This window comes from Ahaetulla prasina, chromosome 2, assembly GCF_028640845.1.
Source record: "Ahaetulla prasina isolate Xishuangbanna chromosome 2, ASM2864084v1, whole genome shotgun sequence".
NCBI classification, from domain to species: domain Eukaryota; kingdom Metazoa; phylum Chordata; class Lepidosauria; order Squamata; family Colubridae; genus Ahaetulla; species Ahaetulla prasina.
In genome coordinates, this window is record NC_080540.1 from 225,161,075 (window position 1) to 225,181,503 (window position 20,429).

Genomic DNA, 20,429 nt, shown 5'->3' on the forward strand with positions numbered 1-20,429 from the left:
AGGACCAGGACAGAGGAACATCCCCTGTCCCAAGCCCTCCAGAGGTCATCCACCAACGCGACAAAGCCATCTCAGTGCTGTAACCAGGTCTGAAGCCAGACTGGAACGGGTCTAGAAAGAAAGTTTCCTCCAAGTATTGGGGAAGCTGATATGCCACCACACTCTCAACAACCTTCGCCAAAAAGCGAAGGTTGGAGACTGGATGATAGTTTGCCAATACAGTTGGGTCCATGGAAGGCTTCTTGAGGAGGGGCCTCACCACCGCCTCTTTCAAGGCGGCGGGAAAGGTGCCCTCCAACAAGGAGGTGTTGATAATTCCCAGGAGCCAGCCTCGTGTCACCTCCCGTGTGGCCAGTACCACACCACCGCCTCTTTCAAGGCGGCGGGAAAGGTGCCCTCCAACAAAGAGGCGTTGATAATTCCCAGGAGCCAGCCTCGTGTCACCTCCCGTGTGGCCAGTACCAACCAAGAGGGACACGGGTCCAATAAACATGTGGTGGGATTCAGCCTAGCCAACAACCTGTCCATGTCGTCAGGAGTCACGGGATCGAACTCAGCCCAAATAATATCCACAAGACTTGTCCCCGTCCCCTCATCCGGATCTATCCAATCAGTGTCCAGCCTGTCCCGAATCCAAGCGATTTTATCGGACAGATACTGTACAAAATCCTCAGCATGCCCCTTCAAGGGGTCCTCCCGAGTCTCCTGCGAGAGCAGGGAGCGGGTCACCCTAAACAGGGTGACTGGGCGGTTATCTGCCGTTGTGATAAGAGCAGAGAAATAGGTATATTTCGCCGCTTTTATCGCCACTAGATAGGTCTGAATACAAGACCTAACTAGTGTTCGGTAATATAAAACAATTGTTATCCAAAAACATTATCATTATTTTAAAACAATAAAAACAATAGAAAGCAGAACTAAACAAGAAAAGAAAAATAACAGATGGAGTGATGCTAATAATAATGAAGCCACCTCACAAGTTCACCTGTCCCCTGGGGCTGGCATAACCAAGTTTTGAGGGACCTTTGAAGGCCCAAGAGAAATGTCCCAAAGGTGCTTTTTCAAGAGGCAACTGGACTGAAGATGTTTCACTTCTTATGCAAGAAGCTTCTTCAGCTCTGAAACCAGAAAAGCAGAAAGTCTGGATGACTGAGAATCTCCATAGGCATCCCAAGAGAAATTAATTCAACTTCACAGTACAGGCACCCCAATAGAAAAGGCCCACCAGCTGGTAGGACAGGCAAATAAAACTGGGAAGAGGAAGTCCCTCAAATATCCCAGTTCCAGGCAAAATAGGTCAATACCAGCACCTTGAATTGGACAAACTGGTAACCAATACAGTTCATGCAATGGAAGTGCAACAATCACTTTACCAGGAACATGTAACTGCTTGTGCCTTTCAAAAGAGACTGAAAACCTGACAGGACCCTCAATGGGGGTGTCCTACTCAGGAGGTGGTTAATAGACTATGAAGAACCCACTTCCATCCTGTTTATACATGTGTTCCTTTCTTATCTAGTTTTTCTTTTTTTATTATTATTATTAATAATACAAATTAAAAACATTGGATGTGGTTTGACTTCTCCGGTTTAGACATTTCTGTCAAGTTTTATCTTGCAACAGATACAATTCCTTATCGCTATACAAGTGTACACTATTTATCACATTTCAAACACGTAAATTCTTTCATCTGTGAAAGTTACATCAGTACTAAGTACGTTCCTATCTATCACAGAACTTTCTTATCTAGCGTTTTCATTAACTTTTAATGTTCAATGCTTTGGATGTTTTAACATTTTACATTTCGGTTTGATTCGGTTGTAAACTACCCAGAGTCACACGACAGTGAGATCGGTGACATATAAATTTAATAAGTAAATAACATTGATGTTGATTTTACTTTCCGTACTTCCATATGCCTGTGTATTTTTCTTGTCATAAACTGTACTATACATAACTCTTCAACAGTTGTAGTTGGAATTGTGCCAATGAAACTTCCTGCCGCATCTATGTCGCTCATGACATATTTTCAAGAGAGATGCCGCTATTTCAAATGTCATTGCACTTGCTTCAGCTTGGCATTGAGGCATATTAGAAGAAATAAGTGTGAGGAACAATACAGAACTGTTTGAATCAAATTCTAACCAGTGTGATCCTGATAAAAGAAGTGAAATGAAGGTTTGGAAAATTGGGAAGCAAATTATATTTGTTACTAGACAACCTGTGACCCATTAGGTCATTCTTCTTTCCATATATAATATAAGCTTGCATGGTTTTCCCTCCTCTCATAACTCCCCCCCCCCGAAGCTACCTGCCACTTTGTGGAAACAAAGAACTAGGAACTGCAAGGAAAACTGTATCCCTGCTCCCCAATCTGATGTATCTACGAGCCCTTCATTGCTAGCAGGCATCCAATTCACTCCCCTCGCCTTCTCTCAAAAGCCACTGCCAATAAGAGATTTCAGGTGTTCCCCTTCATTCTAGAGTAGCCAATAACCACTCACCCATTGGGCCTTGCAGATAGCCAAAGGAGTGCAGAGGGAGGTGGGAAAGAGGATGGAGATATGCCTCATGCATCTTTCCTTGCACCAAAGAACCTAAGCACTCCTGGGAAGTGTAGTCAGAGGCATGGTGTTCCTGAAACGACCACAACTTCAACAACTTTTATTCTTCCAGGAATCATAGATGCCAGCATTCTGTAATTTAACGCATTTGAATTATCTTGGTTCAAAAATTGTTGCTCGATACATTCTAATTTCACCCAATTGAAGGTTGGTTGAACATACACAAGAGTTTCAGTAGCATAGATTTGCTGTCATTGTGAATGCACCCAGTAATAATAACACTTTATAATATTCTTTCTATTTAATTTTTATGAACAGCATTTTCATCTCAGAGTTCTTATGGGTGGCCTTAATTTTGTTTACTGAAGAGAAACAAATTTACACTGGTTCAAAAGTCTATGGACAAGCAGGCTGTTATAATTGCTGTTCTTATATTCTGTATCAATTTATATAGTTTCTGTCAAAATGCCTTAGACATTTATTTGTTTGTGCCATTAAGTATATCAATCAAAATTCATACCAGTTCTAATAAAGTGTTGATTTGAATTGGGATAATTCAGGTTTAAGTCCTTCAGCGATGAAAATGCACTTTAATGAACCTATTTCACAGTGTTATTGCTGTAAAAATAAAATAAAGATTTTCATATAACCTTTCTTAATCTCCTGACAAAAAGAGGGAGGGCGGGAGGGAGGAATAAATTATATACATATAATTTATATATATTTTTAAAAATACCAAATTTCAGCATGTGAATATTGTTCTGATTATGTTTTATTGTTGAGAAGGACCAATTTAATCCTAGACTTAATACACATTCTTTTATAAACATTGCTAACATGTATGCTCTATATTTATATTTTAATATTTTAATATTTTTCTCTTTTTATCTGACGCACACTGATATTAAAATAGTTAACTCTTTTTCAATTTTAAATGAAAAAATGTAGTTTATCCATAGGTGGAAAACTTGTTGAAATTTAGTGTCCAATCACTCCGGAAGAGTTTTACTTGATAAAAATGAGGAAAATAAAATTGACCTTTCATAGAAACCCGTTCTTTTTATGAGTGTTATTTCAGAAAAGAAAGAAAGAGGGAGAGAGAGAGAGAGAGAGATAAAAAGGAAGGAAGGAAGGAAGGAAGGAAGGAAGGAAGGAAGGAAGGAAGGAAGGAAGGAAGGAAGGAAGGAAGAAAGAAAGAAAGAAAGAAAGAAAGAAAGAAAGAAAGAAAGAAAGAAAGAAAGAAAGAAAGAAAGAAAGAAAGAAAGAAATCCATACTCTAATGTCTTTCTGTAACATAGTGAATTTAAAATGAATATAATTGGGGGTTAAGAAATCTATTATGTAGCTAAAATATTGTACATCCCTCCTGAAATACTCTAAATACAGGTAGTTGTGTGTAATCCACAGAATATGTACTTTAAAATGTTTTGTAGTAATGTTATGTGCTGCTTCTACAGAGGAAGGGAAAAAAATTAATAAAGGACTGAATATTATTTAATGTTGGCAGCTGCCCCTGGAGTTAGTCTTGTCAATTATGCAAATTCCAGTTTTGTTTTTACTGCTGCAGTTTTAAATATTAAGACACCTTTATTATTTATTTACAACCACCATGCAAAGATATCCAGACTTTCGCAGAGGATGGTAGTACATAAATACCACCCATTGGGTGGCTTTAAACATGATCTATCAAAAATATTGTGCTCCCTTTTCCTTCTCGCTCTGTAACTGTAATTAACACAGCATGGTTCATAGCCAGCCTTTTCTTTTTGTGATTCAGATAAATTCAAGTAATAAAAAATCAATATGAAAAGGCATCTTTTATCTAGAGAGTAGACCGCACTTAACTTCCTAGTAAATATTTAAAATTGTTTAATCTTATAATGCACAGTATTGTTAATGCCAGCATGAACACAAGGTTTAACTAGGCTGTTAGTCCATAGTATATATGAATTAACCTTCTGGGGTGGTACCTCAAGACATGGGGCAAGATCATTAAAACTTTATGTGGAAATCTGGAAAGAGTAACAAAAAACTGTTTCAGAAAAAAATGGAAGATTTGAAGAGGGAAACAGCTTTGTAAATATTCATATAAAATGAGGGGATACATAGAGCAGGGCTGTCAAACTCGCAGCCTGCAGGCCAGATGCCATGACGACGCGAATTTGACACCCCTGTCATAGAGCATCACAAATTTCATAGGACCACCCCTCTTATTTTATTCATTTATTAAACATATATGCTGCTCATCTCACTATCCAGAGGTCCTTCCCTTCTCTTTTCCTGTATTCCTCTTGTGTGATTCTCAGAGTTTATTTAGCACTCTAAAACTTAATTTTGATTCTATTAGCTAATGGAAATAAACAAATATTTCTCAGGTTTTCTTCCATTCCATACATTAACCATATTTAATCATAATGTGTTATTTCACCTTAAAATCCTAGATTTCCCAGTCCTTTTATGCTGCTCAGTTCCAGTACAAAGGGTGCTCATATCTTGTTAGACTGAACAGGGAGGATAAAGTGATCTCTGAAAAATAAATACTTTCTGAGAAGTAGGTTTGTTGTGTCCATAATGATTTATGTGGAATAATGATTGGATAATCTTCCATGCTGGCCCCTGCAGCAAGGCAGACCTCACACCCTTCAATGAATGGCACATCTGCTCTATTGTTATTCAGCACTCAACAGTTGAATATGCCAATTCATACTAATTTTTATTCAAACATGACTAAGATTCCTGAGTACATTTTCAGAGAGATAGACTTTTGTCAAAGAATCACAAGTAGACCAAAGCTAATTTTTCGGCATATCACAGGAAACCCCTGAAAATATTCCACCAAAAAAGGAGGGCTTGAAGGAGAATGGAAAGGCACTGCTAGATGTAAAACAAGGGTATTTTCTGAGAAATTTTCTCTCATAAAAACAGAGTGCTATATTTAAAAATCTGGTAGTACTGGCAAAGAGACCCAAATCATGCTTGAGGAGAAATAATTTGAGACTCTTAATGATTATAGCAGCTCCCAAATGACCACCTTGAAAGAATTAATAATAGAGAGGGTCAGTAAACTGGGTAAGTGTGATGATCCCTTCCTGATTCTGTCCAACACAACTTTCCTTTCTATTAATATATTTAATTTCTCCCCACACCCCAAAATAATAAGACCTCCCTGAAAATAAGGCCAAGAGCTTATTTCGGGGTTCAAAAAAATATAAGACAGGGTCTTATTTTCAGGGAACCACAATATCTCTATCTATCTATTTCAATATATCTATCTCTATCATATCTATCTATCTATCTATCTATCTATCTATCTATCTATCTATCTATCTATCTATCTCAGTTAATTTTTACATCCAATCTTCTACTGTAACTATTTCATTGCTTTTCAACTTAATATTTTAATTAAACAGATGTTTACATTTTTTACGAAAGAAGTGTTACTTCAGGCACATAACATTTTCTAAATAGGGACTTTATCTTTCATAACACATTCCTATATATTCTTCTGCTTTGGAAACTGGATGGCTTAGGGTGCCATTTTCTGCAAAAAGGATTAAATAGCAGTTCTTTACATTTTTCCCCTTTTTCCATCTTCTAGAAGTCATTTGTTACAAGAGATTAGAGTCAGGCAATTGATGAATCTGCAGTTAAATCAAATAGCCAATGTTCCACAATAAATCTTTAAAAATGTCTCCTGCACCTTAACTGTACATGCTAATCATTGTAAAGGTATTTTTATACCATATTTTAATAGTTCCCAGAATATCCCTTATTCCTCAATCTGTCAGCTGCTTTATGACTCCCATTTGAACAATAAAAGACAATGTAAAACTTTATTTCAACTGATAGCAGTATCCATTAGACACCTCTCTGGTACCGGAGAGAAATTGGACAACACAAAAACTTATTTAAGTTTTTTAAGATGCCAGGAAATCATATGGACTATCCATAACCCTCCACATATTTCTTCTTAAATCCAAGATTTAATGGGTTATAAAAATATGATTTAAGAAATCAGAATGTTTTTTAACATGAGGAATAACTCAGTTAGGATACAAGCTTTCTCCCATTAAGAAGTAAAAAGTATTTATGTACTTTAACTAGGAGTGAGATAATATGTACTTCTAGCTCAGATCCGCTCTGACTTCAACTATGGAGAGATTGGGGTCCATTGTAAGGAGTAAATTTAAAAACTATTACTTAAGCTAAGTAAGAGTTTGAAGTCCATAGATCTTAAAGTTGCCAAGATTGGACACCCCTGAATGAAACCTAGTTTCTACACTCACATGCAAAGAGCAATTCCATACTGAACCAGGAATCCTCATGCTGAAAACAAAGTGAGGGGGAGAAGAAGTTTCTAATGTTGTGGGTTTTTTAAAAAGTGTGTGTGTGTGTGTGTGTGTGTGTTGTGTGTGTGATCTATATGAGTGAAGAGAAATCATGGAGTGTGAGGCATCAGGGTTTGCTTCTGTAACAACATTTTTCTTTCCAGTCTAAATCTGCAACTATGGATGGTTGTCAGTTTTCAAAGCCTTAAGGACAATTCTGGGAAGTTACAGCCGTACACAATGTTTACAGTTCATGCCCCCCGAATACTTTATTTTCCAGCATATTTAGTTTATTTAGTTCGGTCCAGATATCAAAAGTGCCAGTAATACATTCAGTATTACAGCAAAGTTGCTGTTTCCCTCCTTCCTTTCAGTGTAAAATAGGAGCTGATTTCCTGTAAATTATATCTTTTTTGTTGGTTTTAATATAATTAGAACAATTCTTCTTCAAGTTACTATGTAAATAAATTATTCAAATTGTTCAAGTGTTTGCTAGACAGTAATAATAAAAATAAATAAATCAAGCTTTAAAAGTGCATTCCAGAAATAAAACATGACATTTTGTGGTTGTTTCCATTGACTAATCATTTTATATCTCTCTATATAAAATGGCAATAATGTGTTTCTATAACCTCTCTGGTGTCCCTATTAAATTTTGGCAACTTTCCTCCAGATAGAGAAACTCATTCTAACATAATTTCGCCTCAAATTTAATTGAGTCAAGAGAGTTTTGTTAGTGATCTCCAGTAGAGTTGTTAATAGGAAAGAAAGCAATTTTCACCTTATTTATATGTTGTATAAATATAAAGTGATTACTACTGAAAACTCAATTTCTTCGTAGTGTTTTTGGTGGGAATTGTAGGTCTTGGATGGATTGTGATCTTTTATGATAAATTACAATACAATAGCTAGATGCAATAAGCCAAATAGCCAATTTATAATTGGCTAATACATTACGATAAAATAGCTAGATGCAATAAACTGAATAGCCAACACATGATTGTCTAATAAAACAATCACATTGCTTATTAATTTAATGACTTTCAACACCTATTTCCAATAGCAGTAAATGCTTCTCACAATTTTTTGATTAAAATATATCATGTTAAAGTTTGCAAAAGAAAGGTATATTTTCAGAATATCTCCTTACTACCAAACACAAACATCAAGCCATCTGCTTGTGTGCTTATGCATATGCATGTTTACTCCAATTCTAGGCTTTTTCTCATATCTTTCTGAATTAAAAAAAATGCATATTCTCTTAATAGTCTTGAGACTGGGGCAGATCCACCCACCATTTACATAATGGTTCTGCCTTGTCTATGAATTGCTTGTCTATGAATTGCTTGTCTATAAATTTTAGTCTGTACAGTTCTTGCAATGAAAGAGCTACAAAATGATAATTATTCAATATCATCACAACCTATAAGGTAATTACTAAGTGTATGATCATATTTCATTGCAGCTCTGTTTCTAAGATTAGTTTTAGAAACTTTCCAATGCATTGTACAGTAAAGAACACTTTTTATTTAAATGCTTTTTTAAAAAAAAAGCAAAGCTAAAAAACCAAAACAATTCTAAACGCAGAGGAGGCTCCTTAGAATATCATCACATAGTTAAATTTAGCAAAAATTAAAACGAAGAGGTTGAGAAGAATGTCTATAGTTTCATGACACTGAAAGAAGCAATGGAATAAATACAAGACAGTAAAGAATGTGAGATCAAAAGAGCACAAACAGAATTCTTTTCCGGCAGTTTTCTCCACAACAAACACTCATCTGGGTTGTGAGATAATATTTGACTCAAGCTTTAGGTTTTATTTTTTATTTTTTAGATTGAAATGGTCGTAAATGTACTCAATAAATGCTTCAGGGAAATCTTGAAACTGGCTATCCTAAATCAGGTACAGAGATGGGTTTCAGCAGGTTCTGACCAGTTCTGGAGAACCGGTAGCGGAAGTTTTGAGTAGTTCGGAGAACCAGTAGTAAAAATTCTGACTCGCCGAGCCCCCATCTATTTTCTGTCTCCCAAGTCCCAGCTGATCGGGGGGAAATTGGGATTTTGCAGTAACCTTCCCCTGGATTGGGAAGGGAATGGAGATTTTGCAGTATCCTTCCCCTGCCATGCCCACCAAGACACGTCCACCAAGCATGCTATGCCCACCAAGACACGCCCATAGAACCGGTAGTAAAAAAATTTGAAACCCACCACTGATCAGGCATCTTAACCATTACACTCTATGGCTTAACACTTATTTCACAACTTGTTTTTATAACAGCATTTGTGTGGTGTATGTGCGTGCATGTGCACGCATGCTAAAAATGGTCACTTTTGCAATTCAACTTTGTCAGCCTGATTGCAAATGCTCTTGGGAAACACAAAATGTTTCCCAACCTACTGTATCTCAGAGATTACTAATGAGGACAAAATATGAGAAAAAACTATAGTCCTCCAGTCTTTTCAATTCCTCTAGAACTTGGAAATCAATGTAATAAACTAAACAACTGTAATTTTAATCAATTGGCAGATTTTTCTGCTTCCTTGACTATTTTATCTTGAATATAACTTCTTTTAAAAAAAAAATAAGACATCAATGAATACAATGAAATCTCACATTTCTTTTTCTCTCTCAACAGGAGCTGTGGTTTACAAGGTTGAGGTAAGATTCCAGTTTTAATAATAATAAAATTTTTAAAAAAGAAGTGTCAGATCAGAACAAGACCTCAAAGTATACCAGCTTTATCTCAGACTCAGTTATAACTTGATGAAATTAAACAATATTTTCAGTAGTTTTCACTTTCTGGTGCTCCCAGGGAGATTCAACATTGTTTATACACATTCTTGGACTTACATTTTTGATTTCTTATTTGCATCACAGCAAAAGTTTAAGAAACTATATTGGAATTTACATTTCTCCTCTCTATTCATCTTTCAAATTTCCGTTCATATGACTAGCTTAATGACTATGTTTTGTAGTTGAAATTGACTGTAGCTGGAAATAAACCTGAAAATGACTGGATATTTTTGTTAATTATGAGAATATATGTGGTTGAATTTTATAGATGGTCATTGTTTGGCTCTCAGACATTTTATTTTTCAGCTCATTAAAAAACTTCCCAGAACATGACTTATTATTTACATTTAATATTTGAGTTTTCTGGTTTTTTGGAAATATTCTGTCGGTCAAATTGCTGTATTCTGTAGTCACTCTTAATGTGTGCTTTATACAAAAGTTAGTAAATGTATATATGTACCGAAAACTAAGACTATACTAAAACATAAATTGGAAAACATGATCAGTATATATAGGAACAGAGCTATACTGGATTTTCTTCCACAGAAAAGCAAAGATCAAAGGTAACTGGCACAAATATGGCTTATTTGTATTTATAGTGCCTACATTAAATAATCATTTCCCCCAATTTTCAGAAACTTCATTAAAATCCATTCAGTTTTTAGTTAAGTGCTTAGCACTATTAAGTTTATATATCTTGTCTTTTCATAGCCTAGAATTGTGTTTTTCAACTTTGGATATATGGACTACAACACCCACAATTCCTCAGCCAGCCATGTCCTAGCCCATGTCCTAGACTTAGACCACAGCATGCTAGCTGGCAAAATCTAGGAATTAAAGTTGCTGCAGTTGAGAAATACTAGCTTAGAAAAGATCTCTCTTAAATATTTTACTAATTTCCTCATACCCTCATTTAGTCCACATCTTTCTTAATCTTCAGCTCCATTAATCATCATGTCAATTTTTTCTTCTTCTTTAAGTAAAGCGTCCCTATATATATTGTGTGTTCTCTGACCAAAAGGTCAGTTTTACCATTTCCTCAAGTTCACAAATTTTCACAATCTATTCCCCCTCTGTGGGAATTTCATTTTTCCTCCATTGTATTTGGTATGCATCTCCTAACAGATTATATGGCAATGCAGTCCTGGGGGGGAAAAATGTTACCTATCCCTGATTTAGGAAAAGAAATGTAAAAGTAATGTCGTACACACACAAAAAAAAATACATTCACTATCTTCTCTTTAAATAGTGGTGACATAAACCAAGGCAAGGTCAGCCTTCAAACTGCTTGCTGGTTTATAGTTTGGTTTACAACACAGGCTGACTTCTTCTGGCTGCACTATTGAATACTGACTTCCATATATAGGTAGGCCTAGACTTATAACCACAATTGAGATCAGAACTTCTGGCACTAAGTGAGGCGGTTGTTAAGTGCTCAATTTAAAACCTTTCTTTGCCATTGTTAAGTGAACCACCATGATGGTTAAGTGATTGTGGATTTTCCCTTTGTTTGTGGGAAGTTAATTGGGATGATTGCAAATGGTGATCCCAAGACTTTGCAGCTGTTGTAAATACATGCCAGGCACCCAAACTTTGATCACGTGACCACTGGGATGCTGCAAAGTTGTAAATGTAAGGATTTGTTGACACTGAAAAAAATGTAAGTCATTTCTCCTCCCCCCAATGCTTTCATAACTTCAAATGATTTGTAAATGAATGGTTGTAAACCAAAGGCTACCTATATGATCGTTGTGTGCAACCTACATGTGCATGCATTGTGTGTGAGAAAATAATTTTCTAAAAACTCAATGGGCCTTAAAGTACAAGGCTTTTCCATTGATCCAGTTCAAACATTCACAAGTGTATATGCATGAGTGAGCTGCCACATTTTGATACAGGCAAAAGGTTCCGTTATATTTTTAGTCTACAGCACATGGTTTTCTATGGCGAATTGACCAACGCTTAAAAAAGGATTCTTAAAAATAAATAACCCACATTGACAAAACCGTCTCTATACAAATCACTTCTTTATTTTTAGCCTATGAACTCTTTATCTCTAACCTTTTGAACAAAATAAAAATCATTATTCCCCGTACACAGCAAGTTCATCTTCTCCATGCGGGGTTCTGTCCGTTCCTCTTCATGTAATATTTTTAATATTATCATGCTTGCAAATACATTTTCAGACTGTCTGGTCAGGCATATAACTGAAAAAGGTCAAGGCAAAATATCAGCACGCTTAACAAATGCATTTGTGTGCTGCTTCCATAGTTCTTTCAGTTGCATGGCAACCATCTTTACAATGACTATTTGCATCTTTACTTTAATAGCTTAATTCATATTTTCTTCATTCATTATATTGTTGCTTACTGTGAATACATCTCATTTCTTTTCTTCCACTTGCTCTTTATAGCCATGAATGCAAGTTACTTACACCCCACAGTCTACATCAAACTATCATAAAGTGTATCATCTGAAAATGCCTCAGAAATGGCTAAATAGTAACTGTGAACATTTGAAGATGACAGAGCTATATTTGTGACAATAATCATATCTGAACGAAGAGATTGGGGATAAATGGAATGGAATTTTCTCAAGAAATTACATGGATGATTTGGATTTTGTTTGTAATTTTCATTTGTGTATTACTACTGTATTTCTGACACACACACACCAATCTCAACCCCAATCTCAACCATCAAGTCTCTTAAAATGCCAGTTAATTGTGCCATGTCTGGGAAGCTGGCATTAAATAATCTCCATCAGCTTCAAAGCCCCCTGAAAGACAATCAGAAATTTCACATGGTGAAGTAAGAATCAGTGTTCTAAATAATAAGAGCACCTACTTTCTCATGCTTTGGCTCCAGAATAAAATAAAATAAAGCAAAACTCAAACAATTACGTGCTTGCTTTGAAATGCTTCTGGAGCTTCAAAAATTGACTACTTAAACATACACTGTATGTCAAGGGTCAAGCTTCTCATATAGGTGGCTATCATCCAACTCTGAAGCACTCCTAAATGTTACTTTATTTTAAGTAGTTCTTGACTTATGACCACAATTGGCCCAGAATTTCAGTTGTTGAGCAAAATGATCATTAAGCAAGATGCCACGTGCCCTTTTCACTCAACAACTGCAATCCCAGCTCACCTAATTGCAGCTGTTAAGTGAAGCACAGGACTACCTCAGGGAGTGAGGGAGCACCCAAGACCCACTTGTAGATGGGAACTGGGTAAACAATACTTTGAATCAACACACAAGCATACAAAAACAAGACACAATAGTATATGCAAAATTGTTGTGACTCTGGATGCTTTCAGCTTGCTTGCCAGGCAGCCATGTGCAGAAACCCTCAGTCAACTCCAGGGCCTGAAAGCACACAATTTACCTTTTTGTTTTTCTAGAGCTTCTGACAGTCACACCCAGCTGATGTAAGGCACACCCTTCCTACAGAGGCCTCCTTGTGCCACCCTGCAAGTGGGCGCTATTCTCATGATCCTTTAAGAGGGCCCCATTTAAGGATCACAAAATTAGGACCTGGTTGCAAAAAAAATTAAAAAAAAAAACCTTACACTTGGACAAACTCAAAAGTAATTTTCTGAAGTCTTTCTTAGAAGTACAAACAATTAACTATCCAGTATATTTTGCTTTTAGAAACCCAGCACTTTAATTAAATATTGACAACTATTGGAATATGTTTAGGCCATGGTACATTTTCTGTTCCTAGATATGATAAAAAATATGACTTACTTTATTTTCTTTTTATTTTATTTTTTAATACATTGGCAATACCAATAATTCTTTCATTTCCTTTTACCCATGAACTGTGTAAACAATACTTTGACCCAACACACTAGCAAACAAAAAGAAGGGACAAAGGACATTTTTTTATTTATTTACAGAGGTCAGATTTTATTCTCAGATTTTAATTGTGCCTCATTGTGTGTCCAGACCTGTTGGTATTCTAACATCCAAGCTCAGGATACTGAGCTAATAAAAATGATTGCATTATATTCTCTCCCAAGTACACATGTTCCTATTTAAGGATAGTTACGCACTTCTATATGCCACTAGCATCCCACCATCTCACCTTTTGTTTTCAAAAGCATATTCAAGTAATTACTGAGTATTTTTATGTCTTACTAGAGCACGGATGGCAAACTTGTGGTGTCATGTTGCTGTCATGTTACATTTTGTGACATCTTTCCCGTTTGTGGAACTGGGGTGGGTGTGGCCTGCAGTTGATGCATCCGGCCCAAGGGCCATCAGTTTGATACCCCTGTACTAGATTATTTATTGCTTAACTTTTCCTCGTTCCTCATTTTCCTTGTCAGTCCTTACTATTTTAAAATATGGTTGTGGAAGTAAATAAATGTACATACCTGTTTTTGGAGTCCCATATATTGATTAATCTATTTGCATCTTCTTCAATGGTCTTCAATCCACTTTTGCTAGGTTCTTTGGCAAATTCAACTAGCAAGTAATGTGCATATGAGTTCATAAAGTGTTTGTCATGCTTCCCCATGTAACTGGGATAAAGGGAATGCTTAGTCTTCAGACTAAAAGGCGTCACCAATTATTCCAGTGATAAGCATCTTGCCTCATTTTCATTTTCATCTGTTTATCTGAATTAATAAATACCAAGTATGAGGGGGATTTTTTTTGCCCTGATTACTTCCAAGCATGTAAAAGCTAATATTCAAGGACATTAAAGGAAAAATAAAAGAAATGAAGTCTTTGTAAAGAAGCGATGGTCTTCTGTTTGGCCCCATAAAATAAAATAAACATTACAAAGGAAAAATGAGGCCTATAAACATCAGGAAGACAGATAAGTTGACATATTGTTCCGCATATCTCTGTTTAATAATATTATATTTCATTTCCTGTGCTAAGAAAACAGTCATTACGCAAAGCAGCCATTCGTAAACAGCCATTGTGAACAGATTGTATCCTTGTTGGTGGTATGATAATTGAAATAAGTTTACCAGTCTTTTATGAGAAAATACCAGATGTATAAAATACCTATTAATCAACTCACTCGCTTTTGCAGGCATCAGCTTCAGTACCAATGGCTATTAAAGAATAAATGGGATAAGAGATTTTTTTTAAAAAAGACAAGAAAATAAGAGAATTAGCCATGCAGCTCAGCAATGGGGTATGCTCCTTGAAGAACATAGGATGAGGGACGATACTACGTGCTCAGATCAATTCTTTCAAGCAAAGCTCACAGATCATCATGTTCATCAATTTAGCATTTGTTTGATTTTTCATAATTGCAGGAAGTACATTAACCATTTTTTTTTATGAATGATGATCTAATGCACCAGATTGCCAGATTCATCACTTCCTAGCTTCAATTCCCCTCACCTTCTAATTGCTAATCACATTTTCATTGAATTCTCTCCTATCTCTAAGTAAGGCTGCAGGGTCACTATTTGTTCTCTGGTGTGCTAGGGATAAGATTACATTTATTTTGTTCTTTTCCTGTAAAGCTCAGCAGAGGCAGAAATAAACAGCAGGGGCAGCTCAGAAAGCACATGTGCTGGTATTATTTTAGGGACAAGCAATGCGATTACAGGTGTGTGTGGGGGGGTAGAGCTGTGAAATGTGCATATGGAGAAACACAATTTCTACTATATACTGGGGATACTGGAGAAAAAAACAATGCTATGACTGTTCACAGTCCTCAGATCACAGAGGCATCCAGTAACATCCAGGTGTGTACATCTCAATTTTAAAGATATTCCACTAGAGTTATTTTGCTTGACGATGGTTGTGCTTTGGCAAATGAAGGCAAATAATGTTCCAGGATAATGTTGCAGGATCCAACCTGAGTCGGTCACCAGAACCAAAGGTTTAGCCTTCAAGCTTTCAGACTCATGCTAGAGCCCATTCTCAGGGATCTTCTATCTGTCTCCAGACTGTCTACACTAGGGTGTTGCCAGCCTAGTCCTGGTAAATCACATTCCTCTTGACTGACAGGGAGCTCCTGCTGATTTGCCACCAGCTGATCAGTACTTAGGAGCCAAGGGTGCAGCAGCACAAAGAAACAACAACCAATGATTTAATAGCCAACCGTCCCCATCCCAATTAACAACTAAAAGCCAAGCACAACCAGGTATCACATAAATGCTGTGCATACAACAGGCCAGTGCAAACATTCTGGGGAGAGAGAGAGAGAGGTTCCCTGAAGATGGGGTCCAGCAGCAGATTAACAGAGTTGGGAGGGACCTTGTAGGTGATCTAGTCCAACCCCCACCCACCCACCCAAGCAGGAGATCCTACATCATTTCTGTGAGATGGTAGTCCAGTCTTTTCTTGAAAGCTTCCAGTGATGAAGCTACCACAACTTCTGAAGGCAAGCTGTTTCACTGGTTGATTTCTCTCATTGTCAGAAAATGTCTCCTTATTTCCAGGTCGAATCTCTCCTTGTTCAGTTTCCATCCATTATTGAAAAGCTTACAGTTCAAAAACTTGGAAGACTAAACTTCTGGTCCCAGTGACCTACTCAGGTTGGATTGTGCTTTGTATTTAAGCACATTATAGACCAATTCCTAGTGCTAAAATCCTCTTTTTACTACATCAGTTTATTTAGATAGCTGGAGAAGGAGTAAAAGGGGAAAGAATTCAGCTTTCAAAGACCTGGAAATGCTGCTATAATAAGGAACCTGATGAAGCAAGTAGAAAGACACTCATGATTGCCCTTAAAAAAGAATCTGGAATGGTGGAAATAAAATATATAAAGCCCAAAGTCTCCTCATAGGTGAAAGGGGCAGCATATAAATTTAATAAATAAAATAAGTACACGCAGTGGTCTGCAAAAAAGCAGAACTTTCTTTCCCCTGAATTTTCGTGATATCAGTTTTGCCTAAAAATCATAACGTGGTTATAGAAATTGATTGATTGATTGATTATTACCCATCAGATACAATTCCAACAAATGATCAAATTATCCTACTTCAGACACATTATGCAAAGACCCACCTTTCTGGAAAGGACTTGAACGCTGGGAAAGATGGAAGGAAATAGAAGAGGATGACTGGCAGCCAGTTGGATGGACTCAGATGCAGTAATGCGGCATTGGGAGACTTAAAAGAACAGTTAGGAGTAGATCGTCATGGAGAAAATGTGTGAGGTCACTAGAAGTTGAAAAAGACTTGATGCCACATAATCAATGAAACAATGATCTCAACATTAAATATCTGATTTGAATTATGAGGCTATATGCTGTTATATAACAATTCTTTGATTTCCAATATTGGCATATTGGCATAAATAATCAAAGATCATCTGAAAGTTCTTTAAAACAGATTCCTCTGCATCTGCCATCTGCATCAGGACACAGGATCTTTTAGTCTAATAAGCAATCATGTAAATCATGTTTTTATTAAGAGATAGGATATCAGATTTCATTATAATGACAACAGAGAGAAAGAAATATGAAATACTTGGATTGTTCGTCAGCTAAGGATACATCTGTGATAAAATGCATATGTATTAGAGCAGGGGTCCCCAAGCCCCGGGCTGCAGCCTACTACTAGGCCGTGGCCTGTTTCAAACCGGGCCATGTGAGCAATGGGCAAGCACACACATGTGCAAAGCTACACAAGCGTGAATGAAGGGTGCTTGAGGGGAGGGTGCTTGTGCTCGCACGTGTAGCTCTCCTTGCATAAGCGAAGCTTTGTACGTGAGCACAAGCACCCTCCGCTCAAGCTCAAGTGTGTGAAGCTTCACACCTGAGCACAAGGGCCCCCCGCTCACACGAGTGGAAATTCATGCGTGCACGTGCTTGCCCACCACTCACACAAGTGGAGCTGTATATGCATAGGTGCTCGTGCATGTGTGTGCCTGCCATTTTTTTTTCTCTCTCTCACACACACACACACCCCACTCATTCCAAGATGGAAAGGTTGTATTAGCAAAATGAGGACAAGTTAATCAGGTCAATTCTTCTTAAAGCATACAATATAGTATGGTTTCAAGCTTTGTTTCATATGCTTAAATATCAAAGTATATTTATCCATGTTCAAAACAAGCACAGGGTGGAATCAAACTTGAGTACATATCAGGGGTGAAATGCTCCCGGTTCGCACCGGTTCCCCCGATTAGGTAGCGATGGCAGCTGCTGGTTCGGAGGACCGGTAGCAAAAATCCTTGGCCCCGCCCCCCCCGCCCCTGCTGAGCCACACCATCAGCAGAGGTTTTTTTTTTTACTTTTAAAAGTTTTTCTTCAGCCAAAAACATGCCTTTAAAAGTAAAAAAAAAAAAAACCTCTGATGATCGCGGGGCTGAGCAGGGATCATCAGAACACTTTAAAAGTTTTTTAAAAAAACACCTCTTCAGCCGAAGGGGGAAAAAAGGAAAAGGGGGGGCTTTTAAAGGCTTCTCTGGCCATCCCAGCTGAGTTCCTCATCACCAGAACCTTAAAAACATGTTTTCTACATGTTAAAACAATTATTTTAAGAGGTTCTGGGCTGCTATGAGGGAGCTTCAGCTGAGATCGTCAGAGAAGCTGACTTTAAAACTTTTTTCCCTCTGGCGATCCCAGAGAAGTTTCCTGATCCTAGCAGGCTTTTAAAATCACTTTTTAACAGCCCCCACTTACAAGAGCCCCCACCCATGCCCACCCAATGCCCCCTCTTCACTTACCTATAATTACTGTTCCTTTCGGGCTGGCAACGCAATGCTTACTTCAGCTACTGATTACAGCCTGCTTTGACTTCTTGCTTTGCTGAATGAGGAACTCTGAGAGTTGAAGTCTACAAACCCAAAGCTACTAAAGTTGGTGACCCCCTGATCTAAAAAAATAAATAAAAATAATAAAATAAAATATTGTGCAGCTTTCTGAGATTTGGTGTGTTTCTGTAGTGTTTCACTCTAACTACACAAACACACAAAATCTCAGAAAGCTGTATGTGGCATTTTGTGTGTGTGTGTGTGTCAGTTGTGTTGTGTGTGTGTAAAGTGTGAAAGCGTGAGGTTCCTGCTTGTTGCAGGGACCATTTTGGGTGAAGTGCAGCTGCTTTTACATTGTGTGTGAGTCAGTTGTGTTGTCTTGTGTTGTGTTGTGTTGTGTGTGTATAAAGTGTGAAAGTTGGTTTTTGGTACCTCTTATTGTTTTGTATACTTTGTTAATTATTTTTATTATTTATTGTTATTGACCATGCCCACCCAGTAATCTGACCAGCAAGCCACACTCACCAATTAAGCCACACCCACAGAACCGGTAGGGAAAATTTTTAGATTTCACCCCTGGTACATATGGTTAAGCCATATAATGTAATTTGTTCTTAAAGTATTTACAATCGCTATCCTCCATTCAACTAGGTATTGGGTTAGGAATCTATAAATATCTAGTTAAAAACAAATCTATATTTATGTTCAGATATGAATTTTCACTATAAGAAACAGTATTCCTATAAAGAATAGCAGCTACCCTGCTGATCTGCATTATCTCTAATCTCTCTTTGTATTTCTCATTGCAGCCTGGTATCTGTGGTTTTCTTTAATATATTGATATTTATTGTGATATGTCTTCCAACAGGGTGGAAATGCACGTCTCACCCTGTTAAACAGTAGCTCTAATCATCCCTTACTATAGGTAATTCTTGACTTACTACAATTCATTTAGTGTCCATTCAAAGTTATAGTGGCACTAAAAAATAGCAATAGCATTTAGACTTATATACTGCTTCACAGTGCTTTACAGTCCCCTCTAACAGAGTCAGCATGTTGTCCCCAACAGTCTGGGTCCTCATTTTACTGATCTCAGAAGGATGGAAGGCTGAGTCAACCTTGAGCTGGTGAGACTCGAACTGGTGGCAGTCGCCAGTCAGCAAAATTAGCCTGCAGTATTGCCTTCTAACCATTGCACCACCATGGGTCTGGTGTGACTTATGGTTGGTTTTTCACATGACCGTTGAAGCAACCCCGTGGCCAGGTAATCAAAAATCAGACACTTGGTAACTGGAATTTATTTATGACAGTTTCATTGGCCCGAGTTCATGTGATCAACATTTGATTCTGATGGTTCTGGCAGCGGGCCTGGGGAATCCAGAGAAGGATGGAGCCCATTAAATGGCTAGTATGAATATGTGTTGTTGCCGGGGTGCAGGGGTGGGGAGTTATTATTTTATTATTTTTATTTTTATTTCTTTTATATGCTGTTTTTATATCCTTGAAAGCTGCCTTGAGTGAGGCGGCAATATACATTTTATAAATGAAATGAATGAATGAATGAATGAAAGAAAGAAAGAAAGAAAGAAAGAAAGAAAGAAAGAAAGAAAGAAAGAAAGAAAGAAAGAAAGAAAGAAAGAAAGAAAGAAAGAAAGATGTATAACTTCCCAGTTGGCTTCCAACAAGCAAAATCAATGGGGGAAGCCAGATTCACTTAACAACCTCATGATTCATTTTAACAGATACAATGATTTGTTTAACGACTGTGGCAAAAAAGATCATAAAGTGGGTCACAGCTCACTTAGCCTTGCTTATCAACATAAATGGGCTCAGTTTTGTTCATAAGTTGAGGACTACTTGTATTAGCTATGCTGGCTGTGGTTGCAGACAGAAGCAGCTAATCAATATCTAAAGGCAGCATTGCCTCCCCCCGCCCCGTTGCTTTACAAAGAAACTCTTTGATGTAGTGAATATTGTATTTCTGCTCGTATAGAAGTAGTATAGGCAATCCTCGATTTAAAACTCTAATAAACTATATTTGAGTATGGAAATTGCAATTGTTATTCAT

At 37.2% G+C, this 20,429-nt stretch overlaps 1 protein-coding gene across 1 annotated transcript in view; it reads left to right on the top strand.

Moving 5' to 3' along the window:
• Window positions 1–20,429, top strand: part of PTPRD (protein tyrosine phosphatase receptor type D) — a 1,472,813-nt gene that overhangs the window by 757,285 nt on the left and 695,099 nt on the right. The window contains exon 8 of the mRNA XM_058166456.1: window positions 9,529–9,551. The gene's annotated coding sequence lies outside the window, so the exon portion shown is untranslated. The remainder of the gene's footprint in view (window positions 1–9,528; window positions 9,552–20,429) is intronic.